At 40.2% G+C, this 19415-nt stretch overlaps 1 long non-coding RNA gene across 1 annotated transcript; it reads left to right on the top strand.

The window, feature by feature from the left end:
• Nucleotides 1–204: 204 nt before the first annotated feature.
• Nucleotides 205–8111, top strand: LOC308323574. The gene is made up of 9 exons (XR_013964823.1): nt 205–2176; nt 2326–2417; nt 4081–4144; nt 4289–4339; nt 4517–4716; nt 5111–5240; nt 5424–5513; nt 5949–6035; nt 7211–8111. It is a non-coding gene; the product is annotated as an uncharacterized lncRNA (long non-coding RNA).
• The last annotated feature ends 11304 nt before the right edge of the window (nt 8112–19415 follow it).

The following is a 19415-nucleotide window of genomic DNA, read 5'->3' on the forward strand; positions in this document are numbered from 1 at the left end:
ATCTCAACTGCTACTTTTAACTACTTTTGATATACAAATAAAAGCCTTTTGTACCATATTTATAAATAAAACTGTTATGCTTGTACCATACTTCTGTATCCTGTCCGATCTATTTATTTAGCGGGGGTTACATAAGCATCAAAGCAATATTTTAAGTACTTTTTATTAGCTCTGATGTCTTTCTTTCTTTCTTTCTAGATGGAGATGACCGTAGATGCTGCTGGAACACTGAACCTGGTCTCCTGTGTGAACCACCCCATCCTGGCTGGCAGGCTGCTAAGATGTCCATGTGGACATTATGAGTGTTTGTATAGAGAGAAGCATGGCTGAAGAGCTTTGCATATCAGTCGTTTCTTGCTGCTGCCAAAGTCAAATTGTGATATCTGTAGTGTTTAGTTCATGGCCGCTTATGAGATGTAGATATAAGTACACCTGACTGGTGGAAAAGCTGCACAAAAATCACACAAATCAAGGGATGTCCGACAGTCAGTGTTGGATATTGTCCAACTCCTAATTGCCGATATCAACAGATACCGATATATATATATATATGCAGGCTTTTTCCAGTGGTGGAAACATAACTCAAACTTTTTACTTAAATAAAAGTAGGCAATACTGCAATATAGAAATACTCTGTTACAATTCAACATGTACTCGAGTAAAGGTACAAAGGTTTTGGTATAAAATAATAAAAATACCAAAAGTATTATTAATAATTAATCATTATGCAAAATGTCTCATCTGAAATGATCTAAACTCTCACAAGCTCACATGTGTCTTATTGTATTGTGAGCTTGTAGATGTTTTTAATGTAAAAGAATAAATAAAGTAAAATTAAGGGTTTGCGTTCATTTTTAATGCCTTTATCGGCCGATAATATCGGACATCCCTAACAAAAACGTATATCAAACGTGTCAATACATTTCAAAGAATGCCACAAGTGGCACTAAAACTTCACCAATAAATAAAGAAACATCCACATGTTCCATAAATTAAATGCCACAAAGGTTTGCCGAAAAAATGAAGAAATTACAAAAAATAAGTTTCTTAAACATCTTCTGCCGTATGTCCATAAAACTTCAGCTCTGTTGCAGCAAGCCAGTACAATGTGTCATTGTCTAGGTCACCTAAGCCACGATCACCATTCGGTGGCCGGTATTTGGGGCAAATGGTCATTACGTGTTCCACAGTCTGTAGTGGATCCTCGCATTCACAGTGGGCACTGTCGGAGATGTCCCACTTCTGCTTTGAGGGTTGTCCACTCCTTGCAGGGGAGGTGCTGGCAAAGAACATATTTGGGGTCCTCGATGTATTCCACTGGTCCCTCTGTCTTGCCTTCACCCAGGATGCCTTGGAGGTGTCAGCTGGTGTTGTGTGGAGCAGTTCCTGGGCCTGTGTGGCAAAGGGGCACAGTGACTTGAGGCACGTGTGCTGTGGCAAAGGTCGCCGTGACTTGGTGTGTGTGTGTGTGTTGTGGCAAAGGGCACCGTGACTTGAGGCACGTGTGCTGTGGTGTCTCTGACGACCTTGTGGAGGAGATGGCTGGGATTCACTCAGCTGTGCCTTCCCGGTGAGGGCCAGCGTGGCTGCTTCTCGTCTGACCTCTGTTGGAGTGATTCCAGCGAGAACAGGCAGGCAGTTTGTTTGGGGTGGCCCAACCGGTGTTGAGGGCAGCATCCAGCTTCTTGACATGAGAGCTACGGCTCCAGACTGGGACACAGTACTCGGGTCGTCTGCATAGCCATACTTCATTGATGTTGTTGCAGGGAGGTCATGGATGTAGCTGTTAGTGTTGAACAGCAGTTACTGGTGTGGAACCGAAAAGCTTCACAAACATGCCAAAAAAATCTAGTTTTGAACCTTTTTTATCTAGTTTATTTTCAAATAAATTTGTTTTTACTGTTTTGTGAAGCAACTTTGGGTACCTTGAAAAGTGCTATATAAATTGTATGTATTATAAAAAAACAGACACACAGCAATTGTCGCCACACAGACATCACAAATTCCTATTGGCGGCAGCAACAAGTGAGTGATGTGCAAAGCTATTCATAGACTATAACCATAATGTCTTCATTCCAGATGCTGCGAGGCTCAACCGGAGCCCCTACAGGTGGACATCTGCAGTTCTCGCTGTCCATGGATGAATCTGCATGGGGGGCTCTGAAGGCGGCTCAAAGTAAGAAACCACTTAGACTTTTCTATTACTGTGAGTGGTATGGTCGGCTTCTGTTTTAAATGTTCTTTATACATTTTGTGTATGATGTGAAAGGACACAATGTACGTATATCTGGCTCTTGGTCACTTAAATTAATCTTTCTTTCTTAGGGTGGATAGGTCGTGGTAGACGTCGTGGAAGGACAGAGATCCGTTCCAAAGCTTCCCTCCCGGGCGTTTCCTCTGAGGACTTCTGATGAGCTGTGAGTAGGAATATTTCTTGTTGGGATGGATATCTGTTGTACTGTCATGGTACGAAGTATAGCATGGCAGTATGATTCCTCCTAGTGGCACTGGTTGAATGTCTGTCAGCTCTCCAAGCGAATCAAAGTCTTAATGACACTTTTTTTTTTAACCACTTCAACCCCAGCATCTCTATTCTGGGGGGAGCGTTCAGCCAAATTAGCAGATCTACAAGCTCACACCGCATTGCAACGTGTTGTGAGCTTGTAGATCTGCTATGTTTGGCAAATCAATTTGTGTAGAGTGAAATCGGAGGATATACCCAGTGGTGGAAAATAACGAAGTACAATTACTTCGTTACTGTACTTAAGTACAAGTTTGGAGAATTTGTACTTTTATTGACTACTTTTCTTTTGCTGTATTTTTACTTTTACTTCGTTACATTTACAAGTAAAAAATCGTACTTTTAATGCGCTATATTTAAAATCGGACACCTCGTTACTCGCTACAAATTAAATAATAAAATCTTATATTTGTCTTACTGGAGGAATGCGCAGTTGAGAATCGAACAGGGCTGCTCCACTCTCAGATAATAGGGGGCGGAGTTGTGCTCTGCTGCCTGGCCTGCTTTGAAGACGGCAAGACGCACACTCACACACATAATGTGCCACGAAAAATAGCTTCCAATAGCTTAGTTGGTTATTATCGCTTCGAGGAGGTACGTGTCCATAATATCGCCACGAACGGCCAACAAAAGACATCTCTCTTCCACAGTGAATGAAGCGCCGTGATGCCTAATTTATTCTTCGCCGTACAAAGTGTTCCGTGCTGAAAATAGCTGATATACAAGCTCACAACTCGTCGCGTCCGGACACGTTGTGAGCTTGTAGATCAGCCAACCCCAGCATGCGGAGATGCAGGCTCTGAGAACGTTCAGAAACTTTTGCCTTCACAATAAAAGCATGCAAAAGCCCATATAGAGAAGGAAAAATAATTCGGTGGCATTTCACATTGCAAAAGAGCAATTTTTGTAAAATGTAAAAAATATATAAAAATTAAAGCAAAAAAAGAACGAAAAAGATCTATAATAATTTTTCAAACGATGAACTTTAGTTCAAAATTTGGAATGATGAACTATGAACGGAACTAGTTCATTTTAAAAATGTTGAACTGTGAACTGAACTATAGTTCCTAAAAAAAAGAACTTTCCCAACACGATGTATGCTGTTGGGGGTTCTGTATTTTCAGTATTTGTATGCTATTTAATTTTTTGGAATAAAGCCACTTTTGACAGGATGACAATTTTGGAAATTCATTTCTTTGTATTCATTTTGAAAATAATTTTGTATTTTGTACTTTGTACTTGTACTTTGTAATTTTTACTTTTATACTTAAGTACATTTTACGCCGGGTAAATTTTTGTACTTAAGTACATTTTATTTGAGGTACTTTTATACTTTTACTTAAGTAACTTTCTTAATGGGCACTTTGTACTTTTACTTAAGTAATTTTCAAGTAGAGAATCAGTACTTCTACTTAAGTAAAATATTTTTGTACTTTTTCCACCACTGGATATACCAAATGCTCTCTTTAAAGGTCTGTTTTATCAAATCTTTAGAGGGTTTAAGTGGTTCTGAATATGCAGCTCAACAAAAGCTAATTTAGTCCTTATTTCTTTCTTAGGACGGAGATCTGTGTAGATGCCGGAGGACTTCGGACCTGGGCCTGCCCGGTGAGGAACCGCACAGTAAGAACCGCTCTAGGCCTTTCACGATTATGAGGTTTCTTTTTACTGGACGATTATTGTTGGCAGCAACAACAAGGGAGTGATGTGCGAAGCTCTTTTCTATGAAGCCATTCATAGACTATAACGGCCATGTCTTTCTTCCAGATGTACTGCAGGTCTCTCCAGGAATCTGCATTCCTCTGAAGACGACTCAAAGTAAGACCCTGTTAGGCCTGTCAAAAAGAACCCTAACTGAAACGTTTATTACTGTAAGTGATATGTTTAGCTTCTGTTTAAATGTTCTCTATAAATAAAAGTTTTATGTATATATGTTGTGACAGGATAGAATATATATCTGGCTCTTGGTCACTCTAATCAATCTTTCTTTGTTAGGATGAAGATCGCGGTAGACGTCGCTGGAACGCGGCTGCTGGACAGGGAGTGCACACACACACACACACACACACACACACACACACACACACAGAAAGGCTAATTTGGTGTGTGTGTTTTTTTTTCTTTGTTAGAATGGAGATATCGATAGACGATCTGATGTTCCCCCCCGGGGCTTCCTCAGAGGACTCTGATGAGCTGTGAGTAGGAATAGTTCTTGCTTGTTTCTGCTTTTGTACTGTTATGGTATGAAGAATGGCATCATTTACAGTAATCCAAATGTTTTAAATATTTTAGGATAAATCTAAATGACTCTGCACAATAGTTTGAGAGTCAATATCTCATATCATGAGCGTGCCTCTTGGTCTTTGTAACAACTTGAATACAAATTACAAAAGATGTTGAGGACTGTACATGTGTTGATGCCTCCTAGTGGCACTCTGGTTGAATGTCAGCTTTCCAAGCTAATCAAAGTCTTTTGTTAACCACTTCAACCCCAGCATCCCTATTCCGTTCAGCAAAAATAGCAGATCTACAAGCTCACACTGCAACGTGTTGTGAGCTTGTAGAGCTAATGGTTTCTTTCTCTCTCAGGATAGACACAGCTGGAGGCTGGAGCCTCTAGAGATGGAGATCTGCAGGTCTGTCCATGGATGGGAGGACGGAGATCTGGGTAGACGCTGGAGGACTTCGGACCTGGGCCTTCTCAGTGAGGAACTCAACGGTACGAACCGCTTTAGGGTTTAGGGCTTTTTTAGGCTTCGTAAAAAGCCAATAATCGTCCGTTGCCGATAATTGGTCGATCCCTATTCTTAAACGTTACTGTAAGTGCATGTGTATGTTGTGACAGGACACGCGCACACACAGCAAAGCTAATTTGGGCTGTGTGTCTTTCGTTCTTTGTTAGAATGGAGATCTCAGCCCGATGCCCGAGATCCGAAGCTTTCCCCGGGTGTTTCCGCTGAGGACTTCTGGGAGGCTCGGACAGAGCTAGAAGGTTCGGTAGACGCCACTGGAACCTGTTTAGGCCTGTCAGAATTTAAGGTTTTATAATGGCCGATTTTAATTGTCGCTCAAATAAATTACAAGTAACAATTTAATTGCGTCATACTAACATTCTAAATAAAACTTTGGCATTTGTAGGCTTTGTAAACAAAAAGATGCACATGGCATAATTCAATAACTTTATACACTAAAAAAAGAGTAAATTACAAAGTGACACATTTAGAGCTTGTAGATCGGTTGCTTGCATTATTTCTTTAAAATGTTTGACAATATATGAACATTTTCAACATGGAGACGATTATGACTCTAAAAAAGTATCTCAAATACTTGGCGATTAGGTAATTGTGACAGGCCTAAATCCTTCTAGTTGTGTTTTTTTATATCATGTTCTGTAATCAGTTAGGGTTGACTATAGACTTTTTTTTAGGAACAAGATCATCATGCCGGTGAAAAGCACGTTTCTAGCCGATGGAGCAACTATTTCTGATCACCTTTGGAGTTACATCACAGCAAGGTAACTATACAACACACGCGCACACACACTATGATCATGACATGACATCAGCTTGTGACTGCAACTTGTTCCTGTTCGCAGATGACTCGGCACTGCTAGTCTCGGACAGGAACAAACTGCAGGTTGAAAAGGCCCTCAGCTCTGAACTCGGTAGAATCTGCACCTGGCTCGCTGATAACAAACTATCTTTACACCTGGGAAAAACTGAATCCATTCTCTTTGGATCTAATAGTAATCTCAGCAAGGCAAATGGCTTCTTGGTTAGAGTTGGTGACAATGTTATCACACGTAAAGATGAAATTACCTACCTAGGTTCCATCTTGGAGGCTAATCTTTCCGGTGATAAAATGGCCACCAACGTAATCAAAAAAGTCAACCAAAGAACAAGATTCCTTTACAGGATCTCCTCACTGGTCAACAAAAACACCTTGAAGACCTTAACAGGAGCCCTCGTACAAGGTTTCTTTGACTATGCATGCACCTCCTGGTACCACAGCACCTCAAAGGCCCTTAAAACTAGGCTCCAGACCTCCCAAAACAAACTGGTCAGGGTCCTACTTGGCCTCACCCCCCGAACCTACCTCACTCCTGCCCACTTTGACAGGCTGGAATGGCTTAGGGTCGACGACAGAGTACAGCATCTTGCAATGGGTCTGGTCCACAAGATTCGATACACCACCAAGATACCCATGTACCTGTCTAGATACTTCCTTTATGTTAACGAAGTCCACACCCACAACACCAGAGGGAGTGCAACGAACCATGTACAACCCAGATTCGGCACAAACAAGGGACTCAATTATTTTCACTCCTATGCCACCAAAATGTGGAACGCCCTACCAACAGTCATTAAGACATGTGAATCCCTTGACTCCCTTTTTCCCCTCACTGTGTATAAGTTTATTTTTACCTCCTTTATGATGAATTCCTGTTCTGTTCTTTGACTATATAGAAGTGTCTTATTTGTACGTCTCTAAATGTTTTGATGAATTGAACATGGTGGACCCTCTTGTAAACAAGTGTAATGCTTAATTGGGTCGTCCACTTACAGTTAACAGTCTTTGTATTGAGTTTGTGCTTGACATGTACTGTAATTCTGCAAACTGTTAATACATATTTCAATCAATATTGTTTTATGAACAAAGTAGTAATGAGCATTTCTTTCTTTTCTTTAGGACGTTGCTGGTCTCCAGTGTGGCTCCATCTGGAGGTCACCAGGGTTCTGAGTCACTCAGAACCTGACTGGTAGTGGTGATATGTAGATGTGATCAATCAGGGCTCTAAACAATAAAATAATAAACCAATATAAATAACAATATAAATAAATGGATAAAACGAACGATAAAATATATAGTAAAATTAAAAGTAATATAGTAAAATAAAAGTAAATTAAAATAGTAAAATTAAATTAAATTAAAATTAGTAATGCATAAAATAAAATTAGTAATAGCATAGTAATGGATAAAATAAATATAATTAGTAATATAGACAATAATACATAACATAAATTAAATTATCAATATAGTAATGCATAAAATTAGTAATAACAGTAATGCATAAAATGAATAAATGCATAAAAAATAAAATTAGTAATAACAGTAATACATAAAACAAATACAATTTGTAATGCATGAAGTAAAATTAGTAATAACATAGTAATACATCAAATAAATACAATTGGTAATATAGTTATACATAAAATTAGTAATAACATAGTAATATATAAAATACAATTAATACATAAAATAAATTAAATTACTTTGTTATAGAATGACTTAAAAAAAACAAAAAATATCAATCACATCTACATATCACAACCAGGCTATATTGCCAGCAGGCAGGTGGACTGTAGACTCACTACAGCTGTCACAATGTGGTATACTTTGTTTTGACCCAACTGGCCTCCAAGGAGAGGCGAGCATGGAGCCGGACATCTGATGATACACGAGAGAAGACGCCATAGTCAAAAAAAATTGTAATAAAAGTAATATGTTTCATGTTGATTGTAATTTATGCATGATGCCATATATCTGTAAATATTCATTATTTTCTTGTTAATAAATTATTGCATTTATACCCGGGTGTCCGTTATGTGTCCATTACCCTTAGATCGCGCCGCCGCGGATTTATTTATTTCCCAAATGGTCTAAAAATGAGTTATTTAGCGTACTTTTACCAATGAATTAGCCTATACACAGACAACGACTGATTAGCCTATTTTGGACGATATGGGTCTTTTCTCGAGTCAGTGTGTTTAGTCTCACTATAGTCTGTGTAGATTACCCGGCGGTGTTGCTGCCCCTCCCGGGAGTCGCGGCTCATGGCTTTTCACAGACGGCACAGAGACAGCAGTCACTCCGCTGAACGTGTCGGTGTTGCTGCAGTGGTGTGAACTGTGAACCGTGCGGGCACTGGTGGTGGTGTAGAGTTCTGACAGCCGAGTCACAGCTTGTTCTTCTGAATTACTTTATCTTTGCCTTGGAAAATACATTTTGCGTTTTGCTGTTTCCCAAAACAAACCAGCGCGCGCTACTGTTTGCTACAAAGCGACTGGAAGCGGACGAGGTTTACAGACATACCAATAGTAGCCAATCATATGCTGATTAGGCCAGTTGCTGTATAGCCTACCTACCCGATCACCAGGGAGCAACAACACACACACACACACACACACACACACACACAATAGCCTTCTATATAATGCTGCGCACATATATTATATATATTTAAAAAAATGCCCAGCATAATTTTTGTGAAGGCTAAGCCTTCCCTAGCCTTACACACCGCCGCCTATGGGCACTGTACTGTAGGCATATAATACCTGGCTAGGTTAAAACAAAATAAACCTGATTAGCATTTGAGTACTTTTAACACCTCTGAACAGCCGGCGGAGAGGTTCACATTTTCGGAATTTTGCGAGAGTCACAGAGGGTCAATAATTCCCAGAAAATCCTGTAATGTTAATATAAAATGTCCACGGAAATCTTCATGGGGGCTAAAAGGGGCTATTTAATTCTTCATGGGGGCTACAGCCCCATAGCCCCCACAGACTCGACGTCGTTGGGTCTGGTCCACAAGATTCGATACACCACCAAGATACCCATCCCTAGTCAAAAAGTCCTATAGGATCTTCGAAATGTCCAATAGGATCCTACAGGATTTTGAAATCCTATAGGAATCCTATTGGATTTTTACACATATCCAACCCAATCCTATAGGATTGTATCAGCACTTTATAAAATCCAATTGGATTTTCCAAAGTGCCAATAGGATCTTATTTGGTTATATCCAACTTTGGAAAGTCCAACAGGATTTTTCAAAGTTTCAATAGGATTCCATTGTAGTATGGAAACTGAGTATGGGGATTTTGGGTGACGTACAATTCTATAGTTAACCTTCGATAATCATATAATAATAATAATAATATAATTGCGACCTTCAATTATATTAGGCCTATATTATGTGTGTGTACCGTTACCGTATATATATAATATTGGTTATTGTTACAATGGGAGTGATAAATACACACACACACACACACACACACACACACACACACACACACACACACAGGCGCTGGTGTTACTATGGCATTTATGGGAGACGGGGGTGATACGCGCGCGCACACGCGCGCACACACACCTAGTCTAGAATTTCTCAGAAAACTGTCGTGATTCAAGCAAGACGTAAACTGCCTCTTTGTTTGTTATTGGTTGACACTACGTCATGGTTGCGTCGCAACGCGGAGTGAGCTTGTAGATCTGTTCGTTTTTGAGCGCGAGCTTTGAACTTTCCAGAAGGGGAAATAATAAAAACATGCGTCACGTCTTGGACTGATGGACACCCACTTTCAGCAGTTTATTCAGCGTTTTTTTTAGGTGAGTGTTTAACTGTTTATTAAATGGCAAAGAACTCCGTTTTTTATGTCACTGGGGAAACTTTATTTAGGTAATTTGCTATTTGTTTGCATACTTAACACATGGAACCACAGCGGAGGGGCTATTTTGTACCGTGTTTTGGTGTGGTTGCTTTGAAGACGGTGGAAATGGCTGTGTATGGATATTGAGTATTTTTAATATAAGCCTTCCATTTGGGAAAAACACAGGCTTTAACTATCTCCGGGTGCGCAGTTGCCCAAATATCAGGGCAGGCCCATTATTAATTTACAACTGTCATGTCAACCCTGGCGTCGTCACATGTGACCTTAATTGTAGTTCGGCTATTTTCAATATAGGGCATAATTATAAGTTCAAATATTGAAAATACCCTATTGACAAACTCACAACGGTCGCATAGTGACTTGTTTAGGGCGGTTGGTGTAGATAATCTATTTTGATATATTATTAGTCCACTTGCCAGAATGTGAACACCACATATTGAGTACACCAAAGTTGTAGGCTGTTAGAAATGTTGAGTATGGGTCCCACTCCCCAGCATGTAGAAACTGACAGATGCTAACTTGCATTATGTTGAGCAATTTTCATAATTGGATAATATGTGGCCATACCATTAACGACCTATAAGGGAAATATTAAGGGTTTTCATGATGCTGAATCCATTCCAACTTAGGTTTGCACACAATACACACCTTGGGCTAAGAACGGCCATAGCCATCAGCACATTTGGGCAAGTGCTACATAAAGCATGATGACATTTCTTTTTGCCTTCTATATATTATGCCAATTATGAAATTTGCTCAACATATGCAAGTTAGCATCCGGCAGTTTCTCCATGCTGGGGACCCATACTCAACATTTCTAACATAAAACCTTGGTGTACTCAACATGTCCGGGTTCACAATGGGGCTCTATGGGCTGGCAAGTAGACTATAGTAGGGCATAATGGTTCTCAAAGTGGGGCCTGGGCCGGGGTACAGGAGGTAAAATAGCAAAGAATCTTAGACCACTATGTTATACTTTGGCTATTCCAAAATGGCCAATCCTCAAGCTCACAACATTGCATTGCAAGCCAATTGCATTGCAATAGGCTGTGAGTTTGTAGATTGGCTATAGCTATTTCCTTGAAACTTTGTGAAATGTCCTGATTTAATTTTGAATTAATACCACAAATCTCCTATGGGAATCACTGGTGCAAAATTGGGCTTGAGACCAGATATTATGTTGAATAGCCAACATGAGTAATATAATGTTAAGTTAGTTGCTCTACTTATCTACCAGTATGTATTTATTTTATTTTATGTTATGTATATAACTTGTTGTATTGGTATGAAAGTGATGTATTGGTATGAAAATGTGTTTACATAAAGATTACCAGAATAGTAATTAATTTAGTTATACTGATGATTTCATTGTAGTTCACCATTTATGCTGGTCATCTCTCTGAGTTATCTTTTCTTCCTCTCATTATTCCTCTGCAGAGAGCCCGCTACAAGAACATCATGTGATCACGCCAGCCAACCAATTAAGTTGAGATGTCCACCAGTGCTGAGGATGGCCATAGACAGTCGAGATCCTGATCTGAAGAGTGCAAGTAAGACAAAACTACCAAGTCTTTTGATCCAGACTCTTTTCAACCACCTCAGTAAGACAACAATGTATAAGTTTCTACTACGTATGCCATTCTAACTTGAGTAATTGTCACGGCACTGCACTGTATCGCTATGTAAAGATTCATCATAGAAGTATCCATCCGTCAGATGGACCATTCCACCTCACACGGGATGTTGCAAATAGTGAGGAGAGATTATTTTCATTTGAGAGAGAGAAAAGGTTACATCATCATAACTGACCAGTCATTGTAGGGGTCCATTCATGTACTCTACTGTATACTTAACAACATAAAACAAGGTATATTTCAAGAGCAAGGGATCGCGGTAAACATCCACCCTAAATCTTCTTCTTCCACACTGGGAGAAAAACAGCATCTGAAAGTTTGATGGGATGCATTTTTACACGCATTTTTACAGGAGAAGATTACCGAAGCATTAAAGAACATTTGAGAGTCATGAAATAGGACCATCCAGACCTAGAGCTCCGCAAGAAAGGTTGACACGAATGAAAATTTGTCCAACCACAGCACAGAAGAGACGCTCTCTGAGTTCCCATGTCTCAGACTATCCAAAATAGTAAGTACAATAATGTGTCAATTATCTCCTCATTTTATTGCATGAGTTATGACTATATTTCATACACGTTTCCTCTACTTTGCCTTCTAAAGCTCGCTTGGGATCTGAGAGATATCGCCAACATTGATGTGGACCAACAAATCCTCAATAAGCTCGCTGCGATGGCAGAAAAGAGGTAATTGCCAGAATCTAATTTGGTTAGATTTTCAAGTTACAAAAACTGACTGATGGCAGTAGCACCCTGAATCACTCACTCACTACTTGACTGACATTTGTTCTCGTGATTTTAAAGGATTATGAAAATAACATTATTATAATAAATGATTGTATTTTATTTTTTTAAGGCCTCCAATCGGAAGCAGCAATTCTGCTCTTGCCTGCACTATTCAAGGAGAAACCAGAGTTGCTGTTTGAAGTTGAGGTGAGCCATGAACCGTTCACTAGTGTGAGAAGCACTATGTAATTGAAGCACATTTTATTATTGCATTCGTTTTTATATTATCATCTGGTTGTTTCATTTTTTTCTATATATTTTTTATCCCACGATTTTGTAACCCATTTTTCACCCCTGTGTCAATCATCTAATGTGATCCTGGGCTCTCTACACACCCTCCACCAACCTAGTCCCCCATATATGGGGGACAAGGGGAGAGCAACGGACTTGAACTCATGCTTCCTTCATGCCTGAGTGTCCAAGTTGCTCCTTTACACCTGACAGAGGGGAGTTTCCCTGGTTGGACGTAGCGCGTGGAAGGAACACGTTATTCCAACCAGTTCCTTTCCCCTCCACCAGGCGCCCCGGCTGGCCAGGGGGAGGCAGTTTAGTGACCAGGATCACTGCATGTTTTTTGTGAGGGTACCTACCCTAGGGGACACGGGGAGAACATGCAAGAAAGGTTGTTTCTGTTTTTGACACAGTGGCTCTGCAGGAGACTAGCCAGAGGGTGTGTGTTTGTCTGATGGTTAATGGTACTCCCTCTCCCCAGGGCCACTCTCAGACCAGCACTGACATGTCGACACCAAAGATGATGCTGAAAGCCTGCAGGGAGGGTCACCACATCATGCTGTCGATGGATGATCAGGTAAGCACAGAGGACAGTGTGGACATCTCAATGGCACAGGGACTCCTACTGTGCATATATTTTGTGTTCAGAATCCAGTACCCTAAAGGAGAGGTTCAGTCACACGAGAGTCTCTCTCGTGTGACTGAACTTCTCACCCTATCTCTAAGGGAGATGCCAGCCACCCGCCAATTTCGGCCGCTTGTATTCGCGACCTTCTTCTTTCGGTCATGACCCACACTTCATGACCATAGGTGAGAGTAGGAACGAAGATTGCTCGGTAGACAGAGAGCTTTGCCTTCTGGCTCAACTCTCTTTTCGTCACAACAGTGCGGTACAGCGACTGCAATACCGCCCCTGCTGCTCCGATTCGCCGGCTGATCTTCTCCGTTCTCCCCTCACCCCTTTTTGGAGTGTGTTGTTCTGAAATTGCAGGCAAACCTCCTGTCACAGTAAAAACAGTGTACAACTCCATCTATGAGTAGCATGTATGTAGGAGTCAGTGTTCTCTTCTCTCTCTATGTCTGGATGGCCACTTGAAGAGTCAGCTAAAAAGCGAGGACTTTGCCCCTGGACTGGGCCTCTTCTAATTCTGGAGTGCACATTTTGTTTTTGTTTTTGCACTGGGGCCACGCATTAAAAGTAAAAATATTAGTGCAAAATTGTTTACCCCTCTATCACACGGAACTATGTTTTTTGTGTATCACTACGCCCAAAAAAATAGTTCCATGTGATAGAGGGGTCAAAGTTAAACTAATATTTTAGAAAGGTCAACAATACAAATTATGTTAGTTTTGTGGATTAATTAACTTTTACTGCGTGGCTCCAGTGCCCCCCCCCCCCCCCCACACACAAAATGACCGGAACTACTTAATATTGACAAAAACCAGAGCAGAACTCCCACTCAATCGGGCAATCAATGAATACAGTTGCAACCACTATATTAATGGCAATACTTTCTTGGATAATTTCTTATAGGATAATAATCCCATAGAAACAATCCTATTGGACTTTTTTTTATAGGATTATAATCCTATAAGAAAATATCCAATAGGATTTGTTCCAAAATCTTATAGGATTCTTTTATTGGATTTCCAATAGGATTTTTTCTATCGGAATCCTATTGGACTTTTTGACTAGGGATGTACCTGTCTAAATACTTCCTTAATGTAAACTAAGTCCACACCCACAACACCAGAGGGAGTGCAACAAACCATGTACAACCCAGATTCGGCACAAACAAGGGACTAAATTCTTTCCGCTCCTATGCACGCCACCAAAATGTGGAACGTCCTACCAACAGTCATTAAGACATGTGAATCCCTTGACTCCTTCAAAACAACTCTCAAAGGGCACCTACGGATGGCTGCAATTCGAAACTGGCCTCTGTAAAATCTGAACCCCCCTCCCACCGCCCCCCCCCCCCTTTTCCCCTCACTGTATATGTATCTTTTCCCTTTTTGCTTCCTATATGATGAATTCCTGTTCTGTTTTTTAACTATATAGAAGTGTCTATTTGTATGTCTCTAAATGTTTTGATGAATTGAACAATGTGGACCCTGTTGTAAACAAGTGTAATGCTTAATTGGGTCGTCCACTCACAGTTAACAGTCTTTGTATTGAGTTTGTGCTTGAAATGTACTGTAATTCTACAAACTGTTAATAAATATTTCAATCAATCAATCAAACAAACCCCAAGGCGGTTTGGCTCATAGATCAGCATGACATGACTGACACCTAGTGACAGTTTGTTCACACTGCAGAAGGCTTCAGAAAAGCACAGCATGGAGTCCAAACACAGCTGTCAGTTGAGACAGCTCATTGGAAATTTGAAGTAGCCTAGACGGTAGACTAAAAGAGTGAAATAATTTGAAAGAACTTGACACTGACATGATGGAAATTGAGTACAGTTTATTGTCAGTGAAAATAACTCACAGACATTTGAAATATAATTTAATTGCCATATCGTCCTCAAAATCGCCATGACAAACAATTAAACTCCAGGTGAGTAGGCTAGGCCTACAGTTAGCTGCTTTAGCATTAACATTAAAATGCAATATAAATGAATAGTGCGTGTAGGCCTACGTACCGTATTTACAGTTTGTTATTTTATTTGAGAATTTATAGGCATGCATGCCGCCTATATCAAAAACTAGTCAGGAATAAATTAGGCACTTGTGTGTGATGTTGCTTTTAACACAGTTCAAAGTGTTCAAGCGCGCAAAGCATATAGGCTATAAATAGAAAAATAAATAGTTAAAAAAAGGCTAGCCCAGATGTAAGCGTAAGCATAGGATATACTGTAGGGCCTCATATAGATTGAGATTGAGATGGTCACTCAAGGGTGCTATGAATGAGCCTACACAAAAAATAAGAATTTGGAAAATGGGGTACGTGTAAGTAAAGTAGCCTATCTACATGATTTGAAGATTTTGAACACATCATATACTTAAATGTAGCTTCAACTTCTTGTTTATGCCCAAAATTATATGCATAGGTTTTGTAGAAATGTGTAGCCATTGTAGAAATGGCATCACTGTTTAGGCCTATTGTTAGCTTGACATGTTTTTACCTGTCATTTTATTTAAAAAATAACTTCATGGGTTTAAACATTGTAAACAGTGTTTATTGGAATCTTTGTCACCTGTCAGAATCTTTAACATTAACATTTTGGAAGAAATATAGCCAATTTGACATTTAGGTGCCCACTCTTCCTGTTACCTAGGACAGAGCAGACCAACCATTAAGTTACAGTATGAGATCGACAAACCAATTTCTCATTATCCAGAACCACTTTTATAACCGTGGTTCCCAAACATTTATGATTCGTTTTTAGAAAGGTTTTTGAAATAATTAAAAAAGTAGGAAAAAGCAGTCCAGTCCCTGGCCCCTTGGGTTTCTGACAATGTGCCCCCTGAACAACTTAGTTATATAACCCTGACATACTGTAGGACCACAATGGACAACAGGACTTCTTTTGTGTTGTCCTTTTAGCCTTAATGTACCTTGTGCTGTTTACATTTCAGACAAATAAAGTAATCCATCAATCTGCATACAGCCCAGGAGATGCCCATGGCTTCCCAAGTCTGACCCTGGTCATCACCTACTACTACACTACTGAATGAGTCAGAAGGAAGTTCGCTCAAGGTAGGAGACTTGTTTTATATTCCTTTGCTGTCGCTGCTTGTGTTGTATGCTGTGTAGTGTGTAATGTGGTTCATTGTTGTTGCGATTGTTATTGGGACCCGTTGACTGGGTGGCATTGTAATATTTTCAGGTATTGTTTCTTTCTCTGGAAATATAGCTGATGTGAGTTTGCTATTTCCTTTCAAGTTGGTTGGTATAGGCTGTTGCTCTATTGCTGTCATATTTGGACCCAATCACTCGTGGTCGTGGCAATGTAGCATTTTCAGGGTGTGTTGATGTGATGTGAATGTGCAGTGTGTTTGTTGTGTTGTGACTTCAATTGACTGTGTGTGAGTGTGCTATTTTCCATTTAAAAAGGTCAAGCTATATAATAATACAGTAAATGAACAAAAGCTACCACCTGAAAAACGGGACAGATGCAAGAGTGTCAAACTTGTGGATTTTTACAAATAGAGAAGGCAGGCACACAACAATGTCCAATGAACATCAAATCTCTGAACAACAGTAACGCTAGGTAAAGCTTTATTAAACCCAAGGGACAATTTGGTTTAGTTTGATACATGCTTAATGTTGCTACAGTACTTGTGCAGGACAGGTGCAGTTTGATGTTGTCGTATTGTCTATAGGCTTTTTTCTTATTAATCATCTAGACATGCTTGTGGTGTATAAGAACATTGTTTAATTCACTGTGTAACTTACAGTTATACATCAATACATTTTATTTCATACTTGAGAGGCTTCCAGCATTGACAATAGCTAGAGCTGGTTTCAAAGGCTAATTTATAGGCCATTATTTTGACCAAGTAGCTCTGCTTGCTGGTTGTTGTAATGGGGGATGACCAATTGAGTGCTTCATTTTTCTGGAATATCTCCTTGTGGCTACTGATTAGAGTGCCCGCAATTATATTGGGAGGTCAGGGTTCAATTCCTTGGCTGGGACTGGGTCATACCAAAGACTATACAATGGGACCTGAGGAAGTTATTATGATATACGTAACTTTATTTCCAGTACATTACGTTGTTAATCTTATGTTATTCATCTCTGTGCCCTATGGTACATACTATTTTACATATAATATAAACAATATGTCTATTGTTTATGTACAATAAGGTACAATAATGTAATTATGTACAATATTACGTACACTTATCTACTTCAAACTTTAATGTAATTATTGTGATGTCAGTGATGCAGCCAGCAGTGATACTTCAGAACTTTTCACTGATTTCCATATAATAACATCAAAGCAACAGATAATGTTGTCATATTCTGCAGTTTGTAAATATCTGATGTTGTCCCTTATGTTGACCTACCTTTCCTGTATAATATGATTCTGTATAGTATCTCACTTTGGGGATCATAGTTTGTTGCAAGTTAGGTTGCAAATTTCATTTAGTTGAAAAGAGAACCTTGAGATAACGAACGCTCAACGGAGAGCAGATTTTCAGACTTGAGTGGCGCATTACCATGCAGAACTAAGCCATAAGAGGCTGTTACATAATGTTGGGCTGTTACATAATGTAACATTTTCATCAAAGAATTACTCAAATATTACGCAATAACCAGTGACCACTGCAATATGTAATGATATTATGCAACTATGTTGTGTGTGCGCAACAGACAGTTACCTCTCATGGCCAGCTGGGTCCGCCAGTGTATGCAAAGTGTGAAATCAAATTTCATGCTTACAACAGCATTGTCCACAGTGAGAGTAACATCTACCATCCACTAGATGGCATAAGATATCTTTAACTATCATCAGCGCTCCAGTTGGATACAAAGATGCTATACAGTACATAACACACCATGTGGCTGCAGTAATCTCACTGCCACTGGCACAGACTGTCATGATGTAGTCAAAGCTGATATTATATCATTTCTTTTATATTGATATTTTAATTTGCAATGATTAACTTAATGAAGTAAACTTTATTTTAACCCATCTGTAGGCTATGTATAGAGCATGCAAATACAATGGCCTATAACTTGCACACCTGCAGTAGTTGGAGGTGATTTCCTTCCATTGAGACATGTACATGTACTGTAGACCCTGGTGTTGTTGGGATGGGATCATGGGACACATACTGGTACAAGTAGTACTGTCTGAAGTTCATAAGCACAATCTGTCCCCTGGACAAGGGGATGAATGGTAGGCATTTCATGTGAGAGAGAGAGAGGCAGGGTCAAACTACACTACACTTATACGGACTGCTTCAATATTGAGTTATTAGTGAGATTGAGGTGTATGCATTGAACGTGTTTAGTGGAATGACACCATGAAGGTTACGTGGCTTCATTCTATTCACTGTTCTTTTTTGAACATGAAGGAGTATAGTGGTGGACGAAGTCAAGTATGGATATAGACAGTTAGACACACACAACACAGTGATTCTAGGCAGGATTCATAACGTGTGTGTATGTGTGTGTGTGTGTGTGTGTGCGCACACACACACACACCACACACACGTTGGCTGCTGTCTGTGCACTGTGCGTGGGAAGACTTACATGTAGTACTACTACTCTGAGTATTGATAGGTGTGTGCACACTTGCGTGTGTATGTAGATCGTGTGTGAGAGAGAGAGCTGCACAGGTCAGCACTTCTGAAGGAGAAAGAGGATGCAGCTGTGCTCTCATGCATTATGCATGTGTGTGATGTCCAGCCATGGGCTGCACTGCATATGTGACCTGCATGTTGCTGCCCTTACTGTCAGCGCACGCCCTCAATACTGTACATCCAAAGTATCTAACCGAGCTTATCTTTACACACCTAACAGGACTGGATTTGATAGGGGGCACGGCGGGGGGGCTCTAATACGTCCTCCCGATGGGGGCTCCACTCCTCCCTGCCAGGCCATGCAACAGCAGCGACAGCACACGTGTGCGGAGGCATTCATTGGCTTGACGCATAAATTGGGGAGAAAAAGGGCTTAAAGCGGGTCCACACGCTCATGTGTCACATCACAGCGAGTTGTGAGCTTGTAGATCTGCTATTTTTGCCACTGCCAAACGAAGATTAAATCAAATTCCCTGCTTAACAATGGCTGCTGTACAGGTGAGCTGCTGGCTCCTGATGTGGATTTACACA

This window comes from Protomyctophum bolini (genome assembly GCF_963924005.1).
Source record: "Protomyctophum bolini genome assembly, chromosome: 11".
In the NCBI taxonomy this organism is placed as follows: Eukaryota; Metazoa; Chordata; class Actinopteri; order Myctophiformes; family Myctophidae; genus Protomyctophum; species Protomyctophum bolini.